Source organism: Acomys russatus, chromosome 24 (assembly GCF_903995435.1).
Source record: "Acomys russatus chromosome 24, mAcoRus1.1, whole genome shotgun sequence".
NCBI classification, from domain to species: domain Eukaryota; kingdom Metazoa; phylum Chordata; class Mammalia; order Rodentia; family Muridae; genus Acomys; species Acomys russatus.
In genome coordinates, this window is record NC_067160.1 from 19,858,292 (window position 1) to 19,883,087 (window position 24,796).

General features: G+C 37.7%; 1 protein-coding gene across 1 annotated transcript in view; it reads left to right on the plus strand.

The window, feature by feature from the left end:
- The first annotated feature begins 2,365 nt into the window (after positions 1-2,365).
- Positions 2,366-24,796, plus strand: part of Scn7a (sodium voltage-gated channel alpha subunit 7) — a 90,695-nt gene continuing 68,264 nt past the window's right edge. The window contains exon 1 of the mRNA XM_051166125.1: positions 2,366-2,507. The gene's annotated coding sequence lies outside the window, so the exon portion shown is untranslated. The remainder of the gene's footprint in view (positions 2,508-24,796) is intronic.

Sequence of the window (24,796 nt, forward strand, 5' to 3'; positions counted from 1 at the left end):
CCGTCACCAACAGCTGCTCATAGAGAAGCAGGATTCTTGAGTCTCTACCCGACCTGGGCTTGGATTTTGGTTATCTTTATCTTATACAAGTCTTGTGCACACAGTTGCAGTGCTGGGCATTCCTGTGTGCCACAGTCCTGTGGTGTCTGGTGGTGGCGCACGCCTTTAATCCCAGCACTTGGGAGGCAGAGGCAGGCGATTGCTGTGAGTTCAAGGCCAGCCTGGTCTACAAAGTGAGTCCAGGACAGCCAAGGCTACACAGAGAAACCTTATCTCGAAAAAAAACAAAACAAAACAAAAAAACAAAAACAAAAAAAAATTGTTTAACTGCAGATATTTCTTCCCCGTCTTCCATAATGATTCCTGAGCCTTGATGGGAGGAGATGTGATACCCCTTTTAGAACTAAGCATTGCATATTCTTTTATCCTCTGTGCATTGACAGATTGTATGTCACTGTATACATCTATTTAATGCATAAAGAAGTGTTTGCGATGAGGGGTGAGACATGCACTAATTTGTGTTTTAAAAGAACTTAGGGTGCAATTGCTATTTCCCCTTATCATAATAAAGTATTAAGTTCTCTCACAAGGTCTATGATCTAGCTGGACACTGGTTTGGGGGCCCAGTTAATAATGCCAAGTGTAAGTTATGTCTTGAAGAGTGGACTTTAAGTCCAATAAGTAAGTGGTTGGATATTCCAATAACATTTGGGTTATAGTGCAAAAGTGGGTATAATCATGTCAGGCCAGTTACTACCGTAACTAGGAGGGTTTGTATAGGGCCCTCTAGTACTGTGAAAGCTAACCAATAGGGACAGAACTTCCAGATTAATATAGATTTATTTCCCCGTGTCCTAAGACTCTAGTATGTGGTGTCTTCAGCAAAAGGGTATACAGTCAGTTTCTGAAGGGGAGCCAAGAAGAATAGCAATAGCGTATAATGTAATACTGGAAATAGTGTCTGTGAGACCCAATGGGCAGCTTAAATATTGGCAACCCACAGCTAGCATTTTGCATTATAAAAGCCTATGGTGCCCGAGGAAGGAAATTTCCCTCATTTTAGGATATTTCTATCTAAATAACTTTTAAACACACACACACACACACACACACACACACACACACACACACACACAGACACACACACGGCGCATGCTCCTATAGTAATTTTCCATATGGCATTTGCCTAGCTTTGCAAATGTTTTACATTTTGTTTGTTGAGTTTACTTTATGATAGAATACACTAAAAAATACATAGGATTGTGTTGGTATGCATAGCAGATTTCCCTGAGAGAGAGTTGTCTGCACTAGGGAGTGTATTTGCGTCGACACAACAAAACTTGGGCAAGAGACACTGGAAATCCACGTACCCGCCTTGAGAAAGAAACCAAATGGATATTTGGCATTGCTAAAACAGTTACCTTTATTTTTAGGTATGGCAATAGTACTGGGTTAAATACTGTAAAATATTTTGTATCCACCGGCATATACCGATAAATTTTTAAAAATAAAATGCTGTGCTATCTGGACAAAATAGGATTATATAATGAATGGTCTGGGTTGTATAAAAATCTTCCTAGTTCCATCTCAGTTTTTAAAAAGGCTGGTACATCTTTCCTACACCCCTCAAAACACACTTTAGACGTAGAGCATGCCAGATTATAGATATAAACAATAGGAGTCTCCTTTGTACCTCACCCATATTCCAGTAGCCAGAGCAGGACACAAATGTGCAACTGCTTTCTTAGGCAGTTGTGCACCTGCACAGAAGAGCATCCACAGCAAAGCCCAGCTTTCGTCTGACGGGCCAGGCTGACATGTATTCTACTGGGCAACCAGACCAAGGCAGGGAACGCCCCCTGCAACTCAGGACCCTGAGCTCGCTGTCCTCCTCCTTACACACTCCCCTCCCCCTTTTCTACACAGCCCAGTAGCACACTGACACACAATTTAGCTGGGCCCTGCTTTTGCTCTTCTCCTAGGTTTTGGACCCTTCACGTCCTTTGCCCAGGTCTCTCCTTCCCCCTTCACTCCATCCTAACCCTTCTTGTCTGACTGGCTCTTTCCTGGGCAGCAGGAGGAGGATGCAAAGCCACTGCTGAAGCTGTTATTGCCTCTGCAGCTGGGTCTCTGTCAATTTCACCCGCCCACGCTTATCTAGTTTCTAGAGTCACAGGCTGGCCTGGAGATGTGGGTGGGGGAGTGGCCAAGAGAAGGGAGGCAGGAAGGCAAAGGAAACAAAAACAGCTACAAGGCTTGCTGGCCATCTGTCTGTAGGTGGTCTCTGGGTACGTGACTGTCCGGAGTCCCAGGTGGCTGATTGTCTAGCCTGCAGGAGCGGTGTAGAGAGACAGAGAGAGAGAGAGAGGGGGAGAGTACAGCTCAGCAAGAACCTCCCAAGCAGAGATCTGAGAAGAAAGGGAGGCCCAGGAGAGCAAAGGGCTCTCAGGAGCCTTGCTTCTGGGCTTCTTGGTGGAGTTTTAGTGAAGACTGTCATTTGGCAGCAAGTAAGTGCAGTTTTTTTTTTTTTTTTTTTTTTCCTTGTAGTGGCAAGCCCAGGATGGGGATAGTTTGTGGCTGCCCGGCTTTTCATTCCCACTCCACCTGCCCCACCCCATGCAGGATCTTTGGGAAATGTTTGAAAGCCAGAAAACACATTAATAACTAGACCTAAACTAGCAGCTGCAAGGTGGGTGTGTGTTTTGCATATGTGATTAGTGTACCACCCAACCAGGTGGAGCTGAAACCAAGAGATGCTCTGTCACTGTTAAAATACCTAGAACTCCCCAGGTGGTGATGGTTATAGATGGAGCCGGAGGATAAGCGAGTTGGAATATGCGATGAAGGGATTCCGTCTCTGTATTTTGGGTAATTTTGTGCATTCCAGAGTGGAACTTTTGATGTGACGATCTCAGTGTGAGAGCAGAGGAAGACTGCTACTGGAAATGTGTGTGTTTATTCTGAACAGCTTGGAATTTGGCAACATTTGGTTCAACATGGTTTTATGTTTTGTTTATTGTACTGTGTGAAATCGCACACAGAGTCTTTCTAGAGGTCTGTTTCCTTTCGGAAAGGGTGATGCTCTTGTGGTTGTGTTCCCTCCAGCCTGTACAGAAGTGTCAGATCAGAGTTAATGCAGAATCCGTGCAGATTTCTCAGCTGACGGACCCGTTCAATGTGCCGTGTTGATATTGGCCAGGGAAATCTGAAATAGAAGTGTGGAAGTATCTTGGTGGGGAGAACTTAGAGCACAGTGGAAGGGACCTCCTGCAGAGTGATCAGCATCCTGGCACCTTGCCTGCCATGGCTAGTCCTATTAGGTGCTATCCCCAGCGGCTCCTTGGAGAGGTAACAAACTGGATCCACAAGGCACAGTGGACCCCTTCCTCCTCTGTGGGCTTCTTCCACTCAGTTTACAGCTGCACTCCTGCTTCTGTACACTTAAGTGATTATTTTATGAGTTAATGGGCTACCCAACAATTGAGCTAGAATCCCAGTCATAAAATTTTGGGCATTTGGAATGTATAAAACCTTATTTGCATTTGGCATAACAATATAAACTGTTACTATTTAACTTGCAATTTGTTCCTCCTGACTTGTAAATGGTATATCACAAATTCCTGCTAAAGACTAACAGGGACTATATGAATTGTTTTGTGAAAGCAATAGTTTGTCTGTTTCTTTTTCTCTACCTCACCAGTGTAGTATGATATGGGAAGAAAGCGTCGTTGGACAACCCATTCTAGAATTATGAGAGCAAGAGAAAGTCAAATGTGTTTCTCATCATGTGTACCCTTAAAAGTGTGTTCGAACCTGTATGAGCTCTAGGAGGTGTGCCAGTCATATTGTAACATCTTTGAGGATTCTTTAAGTATGATTTACCCCCTTTCTCTTTTCAATTTAAAATTGTGCTTTTGTTGTATGGCCTCAGTTTCTGGGTTAAAACCATTAAGCACAGTAAGTAGACAGTTGTGAATTTATTTGCTATTATTATGATAGGTGCAATCAAGCTTACGCATTGAGAACACTTGGCTGCAGAAGTCCATTAAGTCTTGCAGTTCAGCAAGGGATACTGTGTGAATGCCTGTTCCTCACTCACCCTCATGGGTGTGTTTAAACTCACAGAATTAACTAAAATTGGTCATAAGGCTCTGGAAAAGAGGCTGTCCTGCCTCCAATGATGCTGTGGGGACGTGGGCACCATTGCTGCTCCTCAGTCTCACCTAGAGAACTGGAGTAAGAACCAGACACCAGGGGACTAGACATTCTGTCTCCTGACTCTCATGTGGTAAAGAAAGGAAAGACAACTGATCTGTGCTGTGATTGAATTTGCCCGAATGAGACGTAGTCATGTTTATCAGACTAGAAATGTAGAGTCAATGTTTTTGCTCAAACTCTTCCTCAGATAAGAATTATGCTAATGCTCCCAATTCTAGACTTCACTGCAATAAGCTCTTCATGGCAAAGCAGTGCTCGGAAATTCACCCATAACTCTCTAGTGATTAGTTAAACTTTGTCTTTAAAGCTTATTGCAGGTGGGCAGTGGTGGCGCACGCCTTTAGTGCCAGCACTGGGGAGGCAGAGGTACACAGATTGCTGTGAGTTCCAGGCCAGCCTGGTCTATATAGTGAGTCCAGGACAGCCAAGGCTACACAGACAAACCCTGTCTCAAAAAAAAAACAAAAAACAAAACAAAACAAAAACTTAATTGTTAGTGCACAAGAGATATTCTTTTAAATATATTTTTGATTTTTGATATTGTAATATAATTATATCATTTTCTCCCCCTTTGCTTACCCCATTTTTTTACCCCATTACCTTTGGGGTAACCAATTTTTTTTTCTTTTTCCTTCCTTTCCACCTCACTGTTCTCTCACAAATCCATGACCTCCATTTCTTTAATCGTTATTACTTTTCAGGGAACCTGACCTTTTTTTTTCCTACTAGCTAATATCAATATTGATCAGTGTGAGACTGTCCACAACTCCTACCTGCCTCTACTGCCTCTCTGCAAAGATACCATCTTTCCTTACATGAGATTAATTTGTGAAAACAGACATCATGTCCCTTGCCTTAGTCCTTTTCTCCCCTATATTTTTTGAGTGACACACACCAACTAAGCAAATCCTCACCTCCAAAACACTGAAAAATTGAGCCTATGACATTGAAGAGAGTGCTTTCAAATGATGGTTGCTATAGATATTTCTCAGCTGTGTCACATCTCCTGATCCAGTTAAGATTCTGCTTTGCAAACATTCATGGGGACAATGCTTTTTTTTTTTTTCCTTATAAACCAGGATCTATCTTGCTGTTCTCTTCCCTACTCTACCAAACAACAGGGTCTCTCTGTTTTTGTGTAGCTTTTCTGACCGAGCTCAGTATGCTGAAGATAGCTGAGAATAACTAGGAATAGCTTCGCAGCAGGGTCAGGTACCAACTTCATGGTGTAGCTACCAAATATCTTGATTGAGAGAAGCGCTAAAGTTGGGGTCGTGCTCATTAAAATTCAAACTTGAAATGTCTATAATTAGAACATTTGGTTTTAGACTAGGACACCAGATGCTGATTCTTTGGAGACCATACTCCCCAGATGAATAAACTATGTCCAGTGGAATATTCCATTCCTTGTACTCAAAGAGTGAAGCTTTTTAGCTCAGCTGAGTCCACATGGCCTGAACCACTCTTTATGGGTTACAATGTTGACTCTGGTCTGCAGCTTCTGTCTTCCCTAGACCATATAGCTGTGGTTGTCATGGTTTTGCCCAGTGGAAAGTAAAATTAAAAATTGATTAGTTGTCACTCACCACAATTGATTTCAAAGTTTCTTTGTTGTTGTTCTGCAATTTGAGAATGGGTGGGAATCTATTATGTTTAGTGTTTTCACATGTGAAAACCTTTGAGCTTTGGGGCTCTCAGGGATCCTGGAAAGTCTGACAGACTCAGAGCTATGAAGAGAAGTAAAGAGGCAGTTCTAAGAGGCTGTCAAGACTCCAGGAAATGTGCCAGTTCTGGATTTAGGAACAGCATTTCACAGATCCATTGGCATCTACTACTATTGTCCAAAAGGTCTTAGGGTTGTTGGGGACTGTGCAAGCTACATTCCTTACTGCATCTCCTTTGTATTTCTTTAACAGAAATGCATTCCTCTCCTCTGAGGTTGTAAATGGCCCCTGGCCAGTTTCTTCTGGTCAAGGGTCTGACAGAAGAAGCTTGTAGAAAATTTAATTTTGAAAGCTTTTGGCATTTCTCTAGCAGGCTTGTTTTGTAGACCAGACAAACACAGCTTGATAGTTTTTACCCTCTCAATCAGAGACATTCCTAGGGAACAGGGAAATTGTCATAGAAAAGCTCAAGTGGACATTGGCCCAATAAAAAAGCTTTCATTCTGGTGCCCAGAATCCTCTCCTACTTACATTGTCTGACTAGCTATAAAGATTCACCATGTTGAAGCCCACCTTCTACAGTCTTGATACCCCATGTGCCCTTGTAGGTATTCAAATTCATATTGAACTTTAATTGGATTTTTTTCTTTTTTCTTATTCTCCTTCTTCCCCCATCAGTTCTTTTCTCCTTCCTGCAAGTTGCCTTCGCCATCTCATGTCATTTTACTTCTTTAGTTTGGGCCTTTAGTTTGTGTTGTGACTCACAAAATTTACCCAAGGCTGTGTATAAACGGCAGGTTGTGAGGTAATCCACTGGAGCATGTAGCTACACCACTCGGGTGGAAAAGACTTCCCAATTCCCCAGCATCTTTCAACATCCAAGTTTCCCAGCTTTCATGGTATCCTTCCTTATGTTGAGTTAACTTGCTTAAATAAATCTCTCTCGTTTTTTTTTTGTTTGTTTGTTTGTTTGTTTTTGTTTTTTTTTTCTCTGTCTCAGTTCTCTTCTGCATCTCTTGGGTGTTAAAATATCGACTAAGACAGCTCTCCCAGCTAGGACAGTGTGTGATGGAGTCTTTGATGTTGAGGAGGATGGTTTCATCAGGTGGATTAAACTTCCACCTGATGTGGATGTTGATGGGCCTTGCCTCGTGACTCCCAGGGCAGGAAACCATACGAGCTGAGTTCAGGATTCCAGTGACCTCTAATAAACATATGGTTTCTTATAGTCCTAATCTACACCATCCGGTTCTCCCACTCTTTCTGCCCCTTCTTTTCACACTATCCCTTGAGCTTTGGAAGGGAGGAAACACATGTTTTATTCAGTCACTTATGTTCAAGTGACACGGAAAGGATTCGGGGTGGTATGATCATACAACAGTGGTTCTCAAACTGTAGGTCCTTGTCAAACTTCTCCAAAAATACTTACATTATGATTCATATCAGTAGAAAATATCAGTTATGAAGTAGCAGCAAGAATAATGGTATGGTTGGGGTCACCACAACATGAGGAAACTGCATTAAAGGGTCACAGCATTAGGCAGGCTTAGAATCACTTCCGTAGATAGACATTATTTATTTACTTATTCTCTGCACCCTTAGCAGCTGTTCTGCACTCATTGCTGTTTGCCTAAAAAGCAAGCACTTCTCTGATCAAGGATGAGAGTATTACCTATCCTTAACAAGGAACAATATTTTGAAGTTAGGTTTACATCATGCCTATTTAGAAAAACAATAATAATGAGTCTCCTTCTAGGGCAGCCATATGCATTTCTAGTATGAGGTATGAATTCCGTCCTGCGGGACAAGCCTCCTACCTAATCATAAAGGGATGGTTGCTCTGTAATAGACCCATAATCGCACCAGTAGGCAGATCTTGCCTGAGCAGTACCTCATGACTTCCCCCTCCTAGCTGCATATATAACATCTTCTAAAAATATGAAATCTACTTAGTAGGAAAGAAGCTTCCAGTTCCTTTTGAGCTCTGTGTCCTACACCCAGTGTGTGTGTGTGTTGTTTTACAATAGTGTCCTATCCTGTAGTTCTAGTGGGCACACATGAGGAATCGCTACAGTCTGTGTTGTTTTGGGAGTCCCCAGGCCTTTCTGAACATTAATTCTGAACAATAAACACCAGACACTAGTATCAATCTAAAGTGTTTGTCCTGTGACTCTGCTCTTATAATTAAATTGACTCTGCTACTCAGAATGTAGGTGACATTAATACCTCCTCCCTCAGTACAAGAAATTTTCAAAGACCACTAATCCTGGTTTTAAAATCTAGCCATTATAAAAATCTAGGTTTGTTAGACTCCAGGTGAAATGTGTCCCTTAAAACAGTGACAAAGTCTGTACTTGAGATTTTGCTGACATTCCTCTACTTATTAGAACATTGTTTGTAGTCTATAATTTATAGAAAAATATGAACTAAAATTTTAAGAAGTATAATCAAACAAAAAGGTTAGTGAAAATAACTGAACTTCCTTCTTTATGAGTGATATTTATATATTGCTTTTTTCATTCTTCTGTTGATAGATACTGAGTTGGCTTCTGTATCATTCCTGTGATAAATAATGATATAATTAATAGGATCATGCTGACAATCCCATTAAAATTTTGGCTTTAGTTCCTATACACACACACATGCATGCATGCACACACACACACACACACACACACGCATGCACATGCACACAAACATGCACATTTTACACTGTAAATGAATCTAGAATACATTATGCAACTTTAACTTATCATTAATACTAAACAAATGAAGGCACCATGGTAATCAAAGATCGGTCCCAGGACTCCTTTGTGGATACCAAAACCTGTAGAATTTGGGTTTCTCTTACCAAGTCATGTAGTGTTTTCGTTTAACTCTGCATGTCTCCTCATCTCCATCAAGTCATCCCTTGATCACTTACAGCATACGACTTAATGCTGTCATGTGATTCACTGTATTGTTCATAGCCAAAATTACTTGACTTTGTTAGATAACACAGATGCAAAAAGCTTAGGTCCAAAGACACTGTGACAAAAATTGAGGCAGATCAATTGTCCATTGAGAACATGTTACAAACTGGGAATCAGGTACCAGCAATGACCAATCAAGAATCAGAGAAAGGAGAGCATCAAGGAGAATAAGGAAGGGAAGCATCCTAGAGGCTGCCAAAATCTAAGTACACTAGTGTTATCTCAGTCAAGATACCTCTTATTCTCAAATTTTCACTGTGTGATATTTTGATTTCTGGGTTTTCATATTCCTTACAGACTGCAAATTGTATTACCCTAAAAAAAAAAATACAGACATTTATATTCTGATCTAAAGTGTATCAGAGTGCCCATTGCCTGCCTCCATATGCCAACCAACCAAAGGCTGTTCCACTGAGCTATGTCTCCATTATGTCTCTATAGAGTTTCACCATTAAAATTATTGATTATGTTAGTTTTATTCAGGCTTCTCAGAATTTTATTAGCTTCAATCATCTTTCCTTGTAAGCTTCTGCTTTCAAAAATCAATGAATATATATTTTGTAGACTCCCATTAAAAAAAGAGAAAAGAACAATGCATCGAATAAGATTTGTGTGCAGTACTCCATGGAGACAATAAATTCTAGCCAGAGACATTTGAGTGAAAAGAAAGTATCAAATGATCTGGCTGTGAGTCATCCTAGAATGCAAAAAAGATTAAATATAAGCTACAGTACATCTACTAAGTGCAGTGAAGCAGCCACAACCAAACAAGATGTCAGTCTACATTGACCAAATTGATTAGCAGTTAGCTTCCTATATTTTCAATCTTGTTCAATGCTTGCATTTCTCCGTCTTTCACCTATGCTGATGGTACCTTCTAGTATGAAGCAATCTAATTTAACATATTAAGGAGAACTTATAAATATTGTTGTTTTAAAGACAATTATTTGAACAGCACTGACGTACTAGCTTCATGCATTATCTGTGTTTGGTGTTGAACACTATTCATTCAAAAGAGTTTGACAGCTATTTAATAAGAAATAGTTTCATACTATTATGTCGGCATGAAACTTGCATCTGGGCTGCCACCTATACTTGATGGGTTCACTGTACTAAATTTTTGGTTCTCATTTTTCTTACTCTTTATTTATATGATCTTTTTCTCCTCTTTTTCATAAGTATGCCTTATTTTCTAACCTAAAGAGTTTTGGAAGTTCATCAGAAATGTACATATGTACACCCATAAGCAGATGTGTACCTGTCATATCTATTACAATTCTCTGTCAAGACTAATCAAAACATTTGCTTCCCGATAAATTCCTCCTGTTCCCAGAAAGCGTGCTGGTTAATTTTTTACCTTCAGTAGATTAAATTCTTGAAAATCACAATAGACATACAGAGGCCCTGGGTAGACACCTAAGATCTCTGGAGAATTTGGTTGCTCTTCTTGGCTGCATCATTGCAAACTCTTATCTTGATATCAAACTGAGAAATGATGTGTCGGGGGAAGGAAGGGGATGGAATTGAGGCTGAAATTAAGAAAACATCGACCCGACGTTCTAGATTTTTCGTTGTTGTTTTGTTTGTTTGCTTGCTTGTTTGTTTTTGTGCTCTTCGTTCTTTCTTTCTTTCTTTTTCTTTTTTTCTCTTCATTATTTCTAAGATGAAGCATCACTTGTGGGCAGGGAATGCTACTGAAGCTGGTTTAACCTACTGAGCTGAGTTCAGATAAGCCTAGTCGTAAAGCAGTGTATTGATAAAGTGGCCATGTAATTCAGCATCTAATTCAGGATTCTTTCGGAAATGAAAGAGGATGTTGGTAGCTTTCTTCCCTAACTAGTGTGCACTCAAACTATCTCCAGCTTCTGAAGACTTTTGGCTGTAGCATTTCAAGATAAGATAGAACATCATGGGAATAAGAGAAAAGAATCGAAGGAGAAATATACAAGGGGAAGAAATAGAAGAGAAAGTAGTTACCAACTAAGCAAATATTGGGCATGGGATAAGGTGGAAGTCCCCATGGTTTAATCTCAAATACTAGGGCTTTGGTGTCCAGGTGTCTGATGTTATCTGTTACCTGGGTACCACCCTGACAAGACCACCATCAAACAGGTACTCAGAGAATGAGGCCAAATTGTGCAACTGAGGGGAAGGGGATGCCTAGAGAAGTGAAAATAATGTGAATCTTCTCAGTAAGCAGATGTCCTAAGTAGTTATATTTTCACTGATACTAGTTTACGCTTGATCCTTCCTACTATGTTTATTGAGATTAAAACTGAAGAAAAATGAAGTCCACTGATGCCTGTGCTATAGAAATGTGTGAAGATATTTGTGTAGAGTGTGGTGTTCCAGGAACCTTTCTGTCCTCAGTGTGCATGACATTCATCTCATGCAGCTGCACCCCAGGTATTCTAAAGCTGCCTGGCTTGGACCATGGTTTTCTCATTCTTGATAGGTAAGCTGTGGAGAATTCTGTTGTACAGCCAAGAACTAATAAGATTCTCTTCAACACACTGATAGGATTGTGTCACTCTACAGTCCTCAAATCATCTGGCCAACCTCATAGTTTGTCCTCTCAGGGACTATAGGCTTCCTGAAGTGTAAATTGGACACCATTGCATCAACTCATCCTCCCAGGACCTAGCACGTTGTTAACAGCTTTGCTTCCATGTCAAGCTAATATAGGCAGAGCAGATGTTAGAGATTTCTTGTTGAGCATATGAGAAAACGATTCCAAACTCATCTCCCTGTCATCTATTCAGAAGAACGTTTTATAATCTCTGTGTTTGCTTCCTCTGCTGAGAAGCTAAGCCAAGGAAATCTAGCAGAATAAAGACCCAGAAAGATACACGAGCCCAGCTGGCTGTGAAAGCTTCTTGAGTACTCTAGAGGTATTCCTAGTTTCGGAGTTTGTTTCTCTATAGGCATCAGTCAGTTCATCCATGTCAAGAGTAGTCAGTTGTACCAAAGATTACAAAAGCCAAATTAGAAAGACATATTTGTTTCCCTGTGGTGAGTGATAGGGTACTTTTCTGTAACTTAAAAAAAAAAATCTCTTATGTGATCATCGTCCAGGAATTTTGGGTCAAGCATATAATGGAATGTGTCTATCATACAGATTTCTAAGACAGCCCTAACTCTATTATGCCTTGATCATTTTGCTGAGGTAACAAGGCATGACTCTGTAGTCCTAATGATTTCACAATGTATTGGAAGTATTTAGAACATCTGGAGAAATAAGGTTAATTAAGCTATGTAAAGTGCTGGCTTGTACTATTTTCTAGGATCCCTGGCCGGGAATGAAAGAATGTTGGTATACCTTGGAAGATTTAGGTATGAAAATTTAGGACAGAACCAGCTATACATTGTAAACTTGATAGGTTTGATACAGAAACACCTCTGTTGTTTTATCACAGTCACACGTCATAATGGTATATCTGCGAGAGCCTTGAGAGGATATCACTGCCCTCCAACCTGCATCTCTTCCTGCTGTTGGCTCCTACTAGGTTCTTAATTTCAGGGCTCTTCCACTTTGCAAGCAGCGAGGGTTAGATTTTGGTTTTTGCTGTCTGACTCTGTATGCTTCTAAGCTGATGCTGTTTACTGACTGTGTCATGTTGCATGTCAGGAAGACATTGTTCAAGGGTACATTCCTGTTGCAACCTATACAATCCAGGTTCACCAGCTTTTAGAATAATTTTGGTCTCTTCTCGACTTAATCATTTTCAAGAAAGAACAAGGTAAAAGTTTGATCAAATTTGTTTAAGACTCTGTATCCCATTGTCCCTAAATTAGGCACTTTGTTCTATAATTGCAACATTGGTGTGTGGTACCATGTTTATCACACTATAATTACATAGTCCATGAATGAAGAGCCAAAGCAAAGCACCTAAGGTATGTAGATCAAAATGCCATATTAGATTCTTATGCATGTGCAAACGTAGGATATAATTAAAAAATAAAATATATAAAAGTCATGACACTATGGTTAATTTTAGTGTCACAAGATTATTAAAGTCTAGAAAGCACTTTAATGTATTCAAAGTGAAAAGGTTATAGTATAATAATAAATGATAATGGCTGAGCATGGTGGCAAACACATGCAGTTGCCGTGTGAAACCTAAAATAGAAATATTGTAAGTTCAATGCCAACCTGGGCTACATCATGACAAGCTGTGCCAAAATTATGTGTTCTTTAGAGTAAGTAAGACTGTGTTGGAAAGACCTTCCTTTCTTTCAATATTTCTCTTTAAGATATCCTATTTCAATACTGTGTTCCAAAGAGTTAGAGTAGGATAAGGTAAGAGAAATAAAGAATAGTAGATTTAAGCAACTTTAGAAATATGAAGCCAGAAAATATGAACTAAACTTGGTCCCATTGTGATTAGGTTAATTTTTCTCCAAGAAGTTATATATTGGGAGCATTAGGCAAATTCTGTTGAACTCTAAAAGAAACACAATTTCAAAGAGTCCCCAAAATAAGAGCCATAAATAAATTAGCAGTGGCCTACATTAAAACAGAATAAACCAAAACAAAAAAAAAAAGTTTGCTCTCAAGAGAAAGTAGAAGAACTGGAATAAAGAAAGTTCAGTTGCATTAATGAGATGAAAATACAGGACTACAAAGGGCCAACTAAGTGTGCAATGATAGAGCAAACTCCAGCCAACTGTGGAAGCCCTAGAGTCTTTCCCTACAAATGGACATGACTATTTCCCTAGAGACAAAGGTCTGAGAACCTTGATCCTTTTAGTATCCCACATAAAAGTATTTCTACCCTTGAGACTCAAGACATTAAGGAATAATTGTGACAAATTTAAATTATACTTGCAATTTCATCTGCTCTTTCTAAATCAGACTAGGAACTTCAAACCTAGAGAGATATGTGAGATGGCATATTGATGAAACTCATTCCCCATCAATCTTGGGCCTTAAAGCTCAGCTCAGTTCAGAAAAATAATAGAACATTGGGTGTGGCTAGACAAAGGAGGGAAGGAAATCTAAAGAGCCAAAATCTTGATAGTATAGTTGACTGTTTCATTGGGTCTCTTAGGCTGCTTTTTATATCCTGTTATTTCCATGATTGTGCTCAGTTGTAATGAGTTAGAGACAATTGTTAGAAGAGGAAACAGAAGCAAACAGTATGAAAACAGTAACAAGCTGAAAATCTAATGATAAAGAAATATAAATAAAGAAGAAAAAAGCTCACTGAGCTTTGGAAACTATAAAATACACAAAATGCCACTGTATTACACTTGATTGTTGTAATTTATTATTTTACTATTAATTATTGGTTACCTAGAAGGAGTTATGTTGTACTCTGTATATTTTATTTATACATTCCAATATATCAGATAACTGTTTCATTGAAAAAGAGCAGTAAGTGTAAAAATAGTACACTTTAAGAGCGCATAATACTAAGGCGAACTTATAGTACCTGGAAGACATTGATCTAAATGCCTTGCATTCCTTAACATTGCTAGCATTACTCTTATATATATATATTTTTTATCATTTCCTCTTTCTAGTTGAAAAAAAACCAAGGCCCCAAGAGGTGAAGTAACTTGTATAAGATCAAAGATAAAGAAAAGTGAGTTTTATAAATTGCATGACTATTTACAATGAGTAAGCACTATTTTAAAAGTAATAATACTGAGCTGAAGAGATGGCTCAGTTTTTAAGAGCACTGGCTGCTCTTGTAGAAAATCCAGGTTTGATAACCAACGCCACATGGCAGTACACAACTGGCTGTAACTCCAGTCCACTGAGGGCATTGTACAGCTGTGGTACACAGACATATATCCAGGTACATACACATAAAAAGATCTGCACCAGGGGTCCTGCACCAGCCAAGGACAATACATGCAGTAAACTTCGAACCTCTACCCAGATCTAGCCAATGGACAGGACATTTCCACAGTTGATTGGAGAGTGGGGTCTGACTTTCACATGAACTTGGTGCCCCATATTTGACCATGTCCCCTGGATGGGGAGGCCTGGCGGCACTCAGAGGAAGGATAGCAGGCTACCAAGAAGAGACTTGATACCCTATGAGCATATACAGGGAGAGGAGGTCCCCCTCAGTCACAGTCATAGGGGAGGGGAATAAAGGGAAAACAGGAGGGAGGGAGGAATGGGAGGATACAAGGGATGGCATAACAATTGAGATGTAATATCAATAAATTAATAAAAAATATTTTTAAAAAGTAACTAACTAATTAAAATTTAAAAATAGAGACTATATAGGAAACTATCCCTACAACTAAACTCTCCTCCACATATTGATGAAAAGCTATTTCAAACATTTAAAGGGTCTGTAAGAAATGTTTTGTCAGTAACTGTGTACATAATGTCTGGAACTCACAAATGAACATTTTGTGTTGACTTCATCCCATGTCTGTCTGTCTGTACATTTCTAAAATCAGGTTTCAATTCTTATTCCATGTCTTCCAAAACAATTTGTGAATGACCTTATATCTGACTCTTCAGATTTCTTTATTGGTATAATCATTAAATGGAAATCACAATTTTTATGGCTTCCTAAAAGTAAAATATACAAATCCTAAGAGTCTGAGTGTCACTTTGATGAGGATATTTACCTGTGTGTTCCAAACTCATAACAGACTTTGCACACTTCCACCAGTACTGACTCTCCATGATGACTGGTCCAATAATGGGACATGCCTCCCCTTCTCTTAGGAATACAGTTATGCAGTGTGTGTATAATCTTTGGTATATCTGTTTCTCAAGGTGAGTTTTTGACTCATTATTTCTATTGGTAGTTCAACCTTTGTATTGCTGAAATGCATTCTATTGTGTAAGTTTTGTACTATAAAAATAGCACAGATATTTTTATTTCAATATATTTTGGTAGACTGTTTTGAGGTTTGGGAAATTAAGCAAGATTCTTTTTTAATTTTTACAGTTATATACCATATCTAATTTTATCACTTATTTTTCATTTATTCGTCTTAAATATCTAAATATCTACCTGAAAGATTTGAAATTGTCTTTGCCCTATGATCATTGTCGAAGATCTTTGCTGAAGGTGGAATTGCAGATTTACAATTGCTTTTCTTTGTATATTTTGTTTTTATTTCTATTATCTAAGAAGAATTCAATAATTATTTTGGTGATTGTCTTCTAATACATATGTATTTCTTTCTTAACTGCTTTTAATTTATGTGACTTAATATAAACTTTAAGACTGATCTTTTATTTCTAGATTAATTTAAAATTGTTGTTTAAGGTGTTTTCCAATGGATTATATTTGAAATCATTATTACAACAATTTCAGGGTTTGAGATGATGGCTTCTCAGGTGTCATGCTTGCTGAGCCACACAAGGACAAGGGCCTTTGTAAAAGGCAGATTTTGCAGAACACTCCTATGATGCCAGGACATGTAAAAGGCAGGTTTTGCAGAACACTCTCCTATGATGCCAGGACATGTAAAAGGCAGGCTTGGCAGAATACTCCTATGATGCCAGGACATGGGATGGGGGATACAAGGAGATTTCAGGATCCCTGACCACTCAGTGTAGCTGAAATAAGGATATTTGTGTCTTTAAATGAAGATGTAAAAGCTTTTTAGTAAAGACACCCTACTTTCTGGTCTCTGTACACATCCGCATAATCACTAGCACCCCCCGCCCACATGCACACACAAGAATACACCACAGACATATACAATGAGCACACATCACACACACCCATGCATGTGCACACACATATATACATACACACACGCTTTTAAAAAATAAGAAAAAGAATTTTATTTTGCCAACACACATATTCCTTTAGTAGAACTTGGTTTCAGTGACTTGCATCATCGCATACTATATATTCATGCATGCTAATGCATGCATACGCATATTTGCATATAAACCACATCCACACAAATAGAACTTACTTATCTTTATCAACCTTTGGATCTCTACTTACAATTTCTTACTGAATTTCCACTTTTGGAAGTTTATAGCTGTATCTCAAAGTAAAAAAATAGTATCTCTTTTTTCCTAACAGTTGTAGTAGTATTTCCCATGTTCTGCAATATCTTTAGAAGTAGCGAATACTCACTTTCAGCCAAATTTTATAAACCTCTGTCAATGACTCTGACCTGGACCTAGATGTGAACTATTAGCATTTAACAGTTTAAAGATATTAGAGAAACATTATCATCTAGTTACTTCTTATTTCTACTTTTAATTAATTCCAGAAAAACTACTGTAGCTTGCAAAGCCTAAGTAATTTATATTATCCTATCTATATGGTTTTAGAGGCTGCATCTGAGACACCTCAACCTAGAATCTGATAAAGAAATGTTGCAATGACTGATGATACCAAGTGTTTCTTAGGATGCTTTTCTTCATGTTTGTCAACACTGCTAAACCAGGATTTCGTTTATATTTATTTACTTATTGCATTGTATGTATGTGGTCGTATGTGTTTATATGCTTGCATGTGTATGTGTACACATGTGTATGAATCATATGCATGTGTATGTACCAGAGGTTGACATTGGTGTCTTCCTAGATTGCTCTTCACTTTATTTACTAATGTGAGGACTCTCATTGAACCTAGAGTTTATCTGTTTAGCTAGCTCAGTAAGCCATACAGTGCATCAAATATCCTTTCTCTGCTCTCTAATCACTGATATTATATGAGAGCCATCATTCCTGTCGTGACCCGAATGTCTTTACACTTGACTGACAAGCACCTTATATACTGAGACATTTTCCCAGGCTCTCTATTTTAAATTTTCATAAATAAATGAATGCACGCTTACATTCAGAATGTTTTCCAGTTTTTTTTTTAATGTATACCTTACTTTCACATTTACATAATTAAGCCATCTAGAAATGGATCTGATTATAAAAGTGATTCAACCAAGGTTAACAGAAACTTCTCAATTCCACATCTAGCCATGTGTATTTCTCCAAGCATGCAGTAAACAAGAGAGAAAGCCCTCAAAACTACGCACTGTTGGCCCTCACTATTGGCATAGTAAACTATAGCAAATATTCAAACTTCGCAATGTTGTACATAAGCAATAAATCCAGGGCCGCATGAACTGTACCTCACATTTCCAAGTCTCTATTAAAGTTCTGAATGTCAGGGGACATTGACAGTGTGGATGATGGAGGAGTGAATCTGTGAGGTGACTGACAGGGAGAGTGCCTCCTGTCTGAAAAAAATAATGCTGAATGAACAATGTCCATATGATTATTCTTTGAATAACTTTAAAATTCTACCTCAATTTGAAAGACACTTATCCATAACTATATGTGTCTACAACCTGCCATATTACGCCTAATGATCGTAGAAAGAATAGCACTGGGAAATATGAAATTACATGATAGATTAAAAATTATCTTTAAATATTCTTACTTACATCAATAAGGAGACTAATACCCTGTTAAGTCCAGAGCCAATATCAATTGGCAAAAAAAAAAAAAAAAAAAATCCAATGAGCATTCATAATACTTGAACCCCAAGATGTCAAACACGCAGTGGTAGCCTTGCTCTGTTGCTGCCCTAAACTGCTAAAAGGTGCAACGAAACCTCTGCCACCTTCAGAAATGAGATTACACATAACCATTCCTACTTTATCTTTGGATCCAGGTTTAGAATATTGAACTTATGATTTTCCTTAGATTCCCCAAGCACACAGTTACTTAGATCTATGTGAAGTCAAATAAGTTGTTCTCCTAGTTGCCTAGCTCTTTCTTTTCCGTTGTTGTTCAGTAGCATGATTTATAGGTTTACAAATTCCCTGAATCCAGAGAGTGGATTACGTGATAGCAATCTCTTGTCTTCAGGTTAACGTCTACTTTTCTGGTTTATCTTTCCCTGTGCATGTCGATTTGCCATTAGCCTGTCAACCGTAAAGTGATTCAACTTTTCCCTTGTTTTGGATATTTCCAAAGTAGTCATACTGGGATTCAGTCGTTTACATTTTCCTAAAGTATTTATACCTTATGTGGGGGTTTTTGTTTAAGCACGTCCAAACTTAGATCTAAGCACTTTTGAGTTAGTGTTGGTCTCCACCAACTACCCAGCAGTCATGCAAGAGACCAAGACACACCTCTTCTTCTGTAAAATAGTATGTACAGGGACAACGTGAAGGAAAACAAAATAACTTCAAACAATTTTCTCCGAAATGGCTGTCATTCAGAGTGGTCATAATTAGTTACCACATTATTTCGATAAATTTGTCCATGATTTTTAAATCAAATAACCTTTTCTGTAAGAGTATACTCTATACATTTTCTCATTCTTCAAGAGAAATGAATTCCATTTTAATGAACAGCTATGCAACTGTAACTTGCCAAGGCTGCAAGTATGCGTTGAGTGTGATATCATTATTGCAAAAAGCTTACTCGAGCTATTCAAATTTTTTAGAAAGGCCATCTAATGGACAGATTAACTATTAATCTTTATTTTCTTAGGCACTGATGCTGTATTAAGATAGCTCAACAGAAAGCATAGTGCCTGGACCATATTATATAAATTCACCACAGGAATGCTTTTACTGAATTATGTCTTAATGATTAATAATTCAGTCTGCACTCTACGCTCTGAAAGTCAGAGGCCTGCCAGTTCCATTTGATGAATGTTTGAGTTGCAGTGCAGTGCATAGAAGACAAATGCCTGCTGTCCACTCATTCTTCTCATCTACAGTTGGGTAAAATTTCTTTCAGTGCCAGAGTAACTACTAAAAGTGTCATATGAAATAAGTTGCTGCACTGAGTGAGAGAATAAGTCCCAATAAAGGCTATAATGTGGCTCAGGGTTTTTCTGTTATCTGATTTAATCTTATAGCATTTTACATTGCATATATATGAGGGATCCCAAATTTGACATATATGGAAAGACTGAGAATTTTACTGAAGTTTCAAATATAGTAGCTAATAAAACAAGGAATTATTGGATTATTTTACCAAGGAGTGGTACAGAAAAGGGAAATTATATTGGGACTGTACACTAAGAAAACAGACTTGAAAACTGATTCTTGAGGTTTCAGTGGAGTGTGTCTAGACTTATTTATACTAATGATAGTATTTTACCATAAGCTTGAAACATCTCCTTTGAGTCTAGTGCTAATAAATATAAATTTAATATACACAAGTTTAGTATTGTTGGCTAACCTTCTAAATGGTTCTAATACCAGTAAGTATAAGAATTATTTTAGGTTGAGTGTGATGGTGCCCTAAGTCCGGGTATTCTGAATTCATAATCCTCCAATCTTGGCCAACCTATCTACCTTTGATGCTGTGCAAAATTTCCAATAAAAACATCTTAACATTTGCTTGTTCTAAGATTACATGATATTGACATTACTAGTCAATATTTGTCTTTGTTGCAAATGTCTAACACCACTACAGTAATTGTGTGCTTCCTATTGCTACTTAAGGTGAGGCATGATGCCCACATCAACTTCTTCAGTTTTACAAAAGACTTTATCTTAAAAGCAAATCTGCTCTGCAATTGACTCATTGATTCTAGCTCTTCCTCTATATAATACAGGAGTTTAATTTCCCTTCCACATAACATCTTTCAGATACTTGGAAGCAACAAGATTCTACTTTGTACCTTTTCTGTGTCACTATGACATACTTCCAATTTTTAGCCAGACTTTCCATAGTGTTTTTTTATTTTAAGCAAAAATTTTATTTATTTAGGTTTTTCTCTAGTTTACCCACACTGAATAGAAGAGAATTTCCTCTTCATCTGCTGTCAACACATGCTAAGGTTCTATTATCTTTCTTGGGAAAAGAAATTGGTATTGACTTGTATTCAAATTGCTATTAAATAAAACACTTTGACAGTTTTCTGTGCTACGATGCATATTTCTCTGTTATGCTAGAGCACATGGGTATACCTAGCACCGACTTCTGAGTCTTGTATGCACTGCCATTATATATAATTCTACTACCTTTGATCCATGTACCAAATTTCATTACAAATAAAATTATTTTTAAGGAGCCGAAGAGATGACTCAGTTTTTAAGTTTACCAACCGCTCTTCCAGAGGACCCAAATTTGATTCCCAGAACCCACATGGTAACTAACAACCACCTATAACTCAAGTTCCGAAGGGATCCAGTGGCATATTCTGAGCTCCACAGGCACTACACATATACACAATGCACAGGCCTGAATCTCGGAAAAGCACTAATACACATAAATAAAAGTAAATAATAAGTTGCTGAAAGATGTATTGGTTTCTTATCTGGTATGTACCTATTACTTTAATCAACTTTTTCTCAACACATATAATTTTATTTTGATTCAAAGAGGAATCTCTACTGTATGACTGAGAAAAAAATCAAGTTCAATATATAATTAACTGAGATCTCTGTAAACAATAGGAACAATTGAATGCATATGTGTCTGTCAAGCTTTGTGATTTTATTTGTTTCATTTATTTCCACTAGGCTATTTCCCAACAGAACCTAAGTTGTTTTTTCAATCTAAAAGACATAAGATAATAAGGAGTTGTGTGGGTTATAGAATTTCATCAAATTGGCTTTGGGGAAATACTTATAAACATATCATGTTACAATATTCTCCTAGTATGTATGTTTTGATATGTTGAGCCATGCTATAATTTTATTTTATTTTACTTTGTTAAGTAATAAAAGCTTATGGTAAAAATGTAAAGCACAGCAGGCCCAGTGTGTGTGAATGTAAAAAGTTCCTTGACATGCATTGTGTTGGCTCATTTATTGGGAAGAACATAGCTAAATATAGGCATGCACCCTTCAGATTTATTTCTTCATTTTATAAATAAAAGGGGGGTGATTAAGAAACAGTGAGACAACAGCAGATAACACTCGACTGCAGAAAGAAACACGTGAACACTGCAATCACAAAAAGATGATTGAGTGATTCCTTTTGGGTCATACTGTGTTATATCGTGATACAGTAATTAATGTTTACTACCTATTAGCATCCGCCATTAATAAGTAGTTTATCTACAATGATGCCTGCGCCAAGCATAATTTTGTAAAACTCATTAAACACTCTATAATCAAATGTCATGATAAAACTATTACCTGTAACACAAATGACACTTGTCCAAAGCACTTTGACAGCCCACAGTAAAGCTTATTATATAGTATTACTGCTTGAATAGCATGAGTCTGGGTGTGTATGCATGTTATGCATGTGGATAATTTTAGAAACCTTTTAATGAGTATCATATATATGTATATACCAAGATATTTGAAAAATAACAACATTAAGGTGAGCAGTTATTTTATTTTATAACGTGCATATGGGATGAGAGCTCCACACAGCCATGTGCTCACCTTCCTACCAGGGTTCTCTCTTTGGTGTTGCTCCACACCTAAGCTATGACCATTTCTTTTTCTTTTTCTATCCTTTTCTGGGGAAGAGGGTTTCAAGACAGGGTTTCTCTGTGTAGCTTTGGTTGTACTGGACTTGACTTTTAGTCCAAGCTAGCCTCGAACTCACAGACATCTGCCCCTTAAGGGCTGCGATTATAGGCATGCGCCACTGCACCTGGCTCCAGACTATTTCTTAAGGACTTAGGCAGAAGCAGTCACTAATGTTACTGTATCTCTCTGTGGTCAAAAGTAGCGACTTCAAGGAAAAATGAATCCATGGCTATAACATGACAAAGAGCAACTTTTACATTTAATGTGTTTTTGAGTTATAGACTATAAATAAATACTGGAAAGTTATGTTCATGTTAGTTTGGAAGGAGAACTACCTAAATGTCCTTCAGCTAATGAATGGATGAGAATGGGGTACAAATACAACGAAATATTATTTGGTTGTAAGGAAAAGAAAATGTTCAGGTAAATGGATGGAACTAAAAAATATATTAAATGATTTCACCCAGACATAGAAAGAAAAGTTTCCTCATGCTCTTTTTCCTCTCCTCTGGCCCTTAGCTCCAAACCTTCAGATGTTGGTATATAACCTGGCATATAACAACAGAAAACAGCAAAATAAAGAAGAGACCATGATGACAGGGTTGTAGAGTTGGAATAGAAGAGTGCAGGAGATCCAAAGGGGTGGATGGGAAAAGCTGGAAAAAGGAGGAGTGGAGATAGGATGATACAAAAGAAGGAAAGAAAATGAATAAATATCACTAAGAGTGTTTGATTCATAAAATTATTCCCTAAACTTAATATAAATGTATATATTTATTATTACATAAATTATATATATATATTAACTGATAAAGTTATGTCACTTGGGCGATAGTGCTCCTCTATAGAGCCATAAACCATCTAACAAAAATCTGAGTGCCAAGCATAAGAAACGTCCCTTCAAGTTGTCGATCAGGATAGTCCAAAAGATTACTAAACATTATAAGCTATTGCTGCTCCTCATGGATTCCTCCCAAAGGTTGAAAGTAAGTCCCTATTAGAGAAGACATTATGAATTTCAGGAGTAGGAAGGACTCAGATGGTTCAAACTGGAACTAACGTGAACTTCTCCTCCTCAATTACAAGCTTTGATATAACTGAAAGATGCCATGTAAAATGGGAAGAGGGTTAAGTAAGTAATAGTTATGTTTAGGAGTGATGCTGATAAACCACAACAATGACAAGCACGACAGGATATCCCTAAATATGTGCAATAATGGCATCTGGACTTATACCTTAGCAGCAATCAGCAGCTGTTGAATTGTTCCTAGGGCCCCTTTAACAGGATGATTATCAAGCCTAGCACTGTGTTCATACCCAATGACCCATGGATCATGAATCTTAGAAGAGAACCTACTACTGCCACTTTTATAAAGTAGTATACATTTAACTATATTTTAATTATTTATTCCAGTACTCACAGATATGTCTATATGCCCTTCATTAAAAAAGCTTCTCTTTGCAACAGGAGCCATTACAAAAAGCCACAACTAGTCACAATGAAAAAAATAACTGGTTTCCATGTGCCCAGCCTGAGGTAGCAGTCGATAACCAAAATTCTATGCCCAAGGCTCAGTGAACATTCTAGGAGAGGAGACAGCAATATTTAAAGCCAGAAAGAGGATGTCTGCTTTGAGAATGAGATTTCTAGATATGACAGTGAAGCTATAAACCCATTGGGCTTTGAACAACCTGGCTGCCAGAGAAAAGTGCAGTCCCACTACCAGTGCATATCCTCAAGTGGGCAGGGTATATCGTGGTGCCCTATGTGGTAGATGAAGAACTACAAACAAGTAACTACTACTGAGAGCCAGAGAAAATTAGTCTTCTTCAGGGATTAATTCAATAATTACTTATCGAATACCAATTGACCATCCATAAAACCTAACACACAAGCAAACCTATATTGGCCTCACAGGTTTTTTTTTTATAAAATTACATATATATGTAAATATTTATAATATATAATTGTGTAAGTAACAATAATTATTGAAAAGTAAGATGTGGTGAATTAGAAATAGTCCAAGGCTGGGGATATAGAAGGCATTCGATGGAAGAGAAGATGAAGAGAAGTGATGTAACTTTATTTTAATTCATTTATTTATTTATTTTTCTTTTTTAGATATACATTTATATTATTACACGCATATACAATAAACTACCTACAGCAAGAAGAACCAGGAAACAATCAGGAGTTATATAAATGTTACAATCACATTGTTTTGTTGTTTGTATCTGGCAACTTTGAAGAAAACATCTTTACAACCTTGCATCTTTGATGCATCTAAAATTCTAAATGTAAATCAGTATCTATCATATTAATTTTAAATATTATTTTAAATCATTTTTAAAAAGGAAAAAACCTTTGCGTTCACATGCAGAGAGTAACAGACACACTTATGCCTGCAATAGTATTTTTGATGTAAGAACACTAGTGACATAGCAATGGAGATATTTTTCAGAGAGAATAAGGTGAAGATCGAATATAAGACAAAGCCCAGTAAATGTCAGGTTCTATGAAAGACATAAGCAGTCAACCCA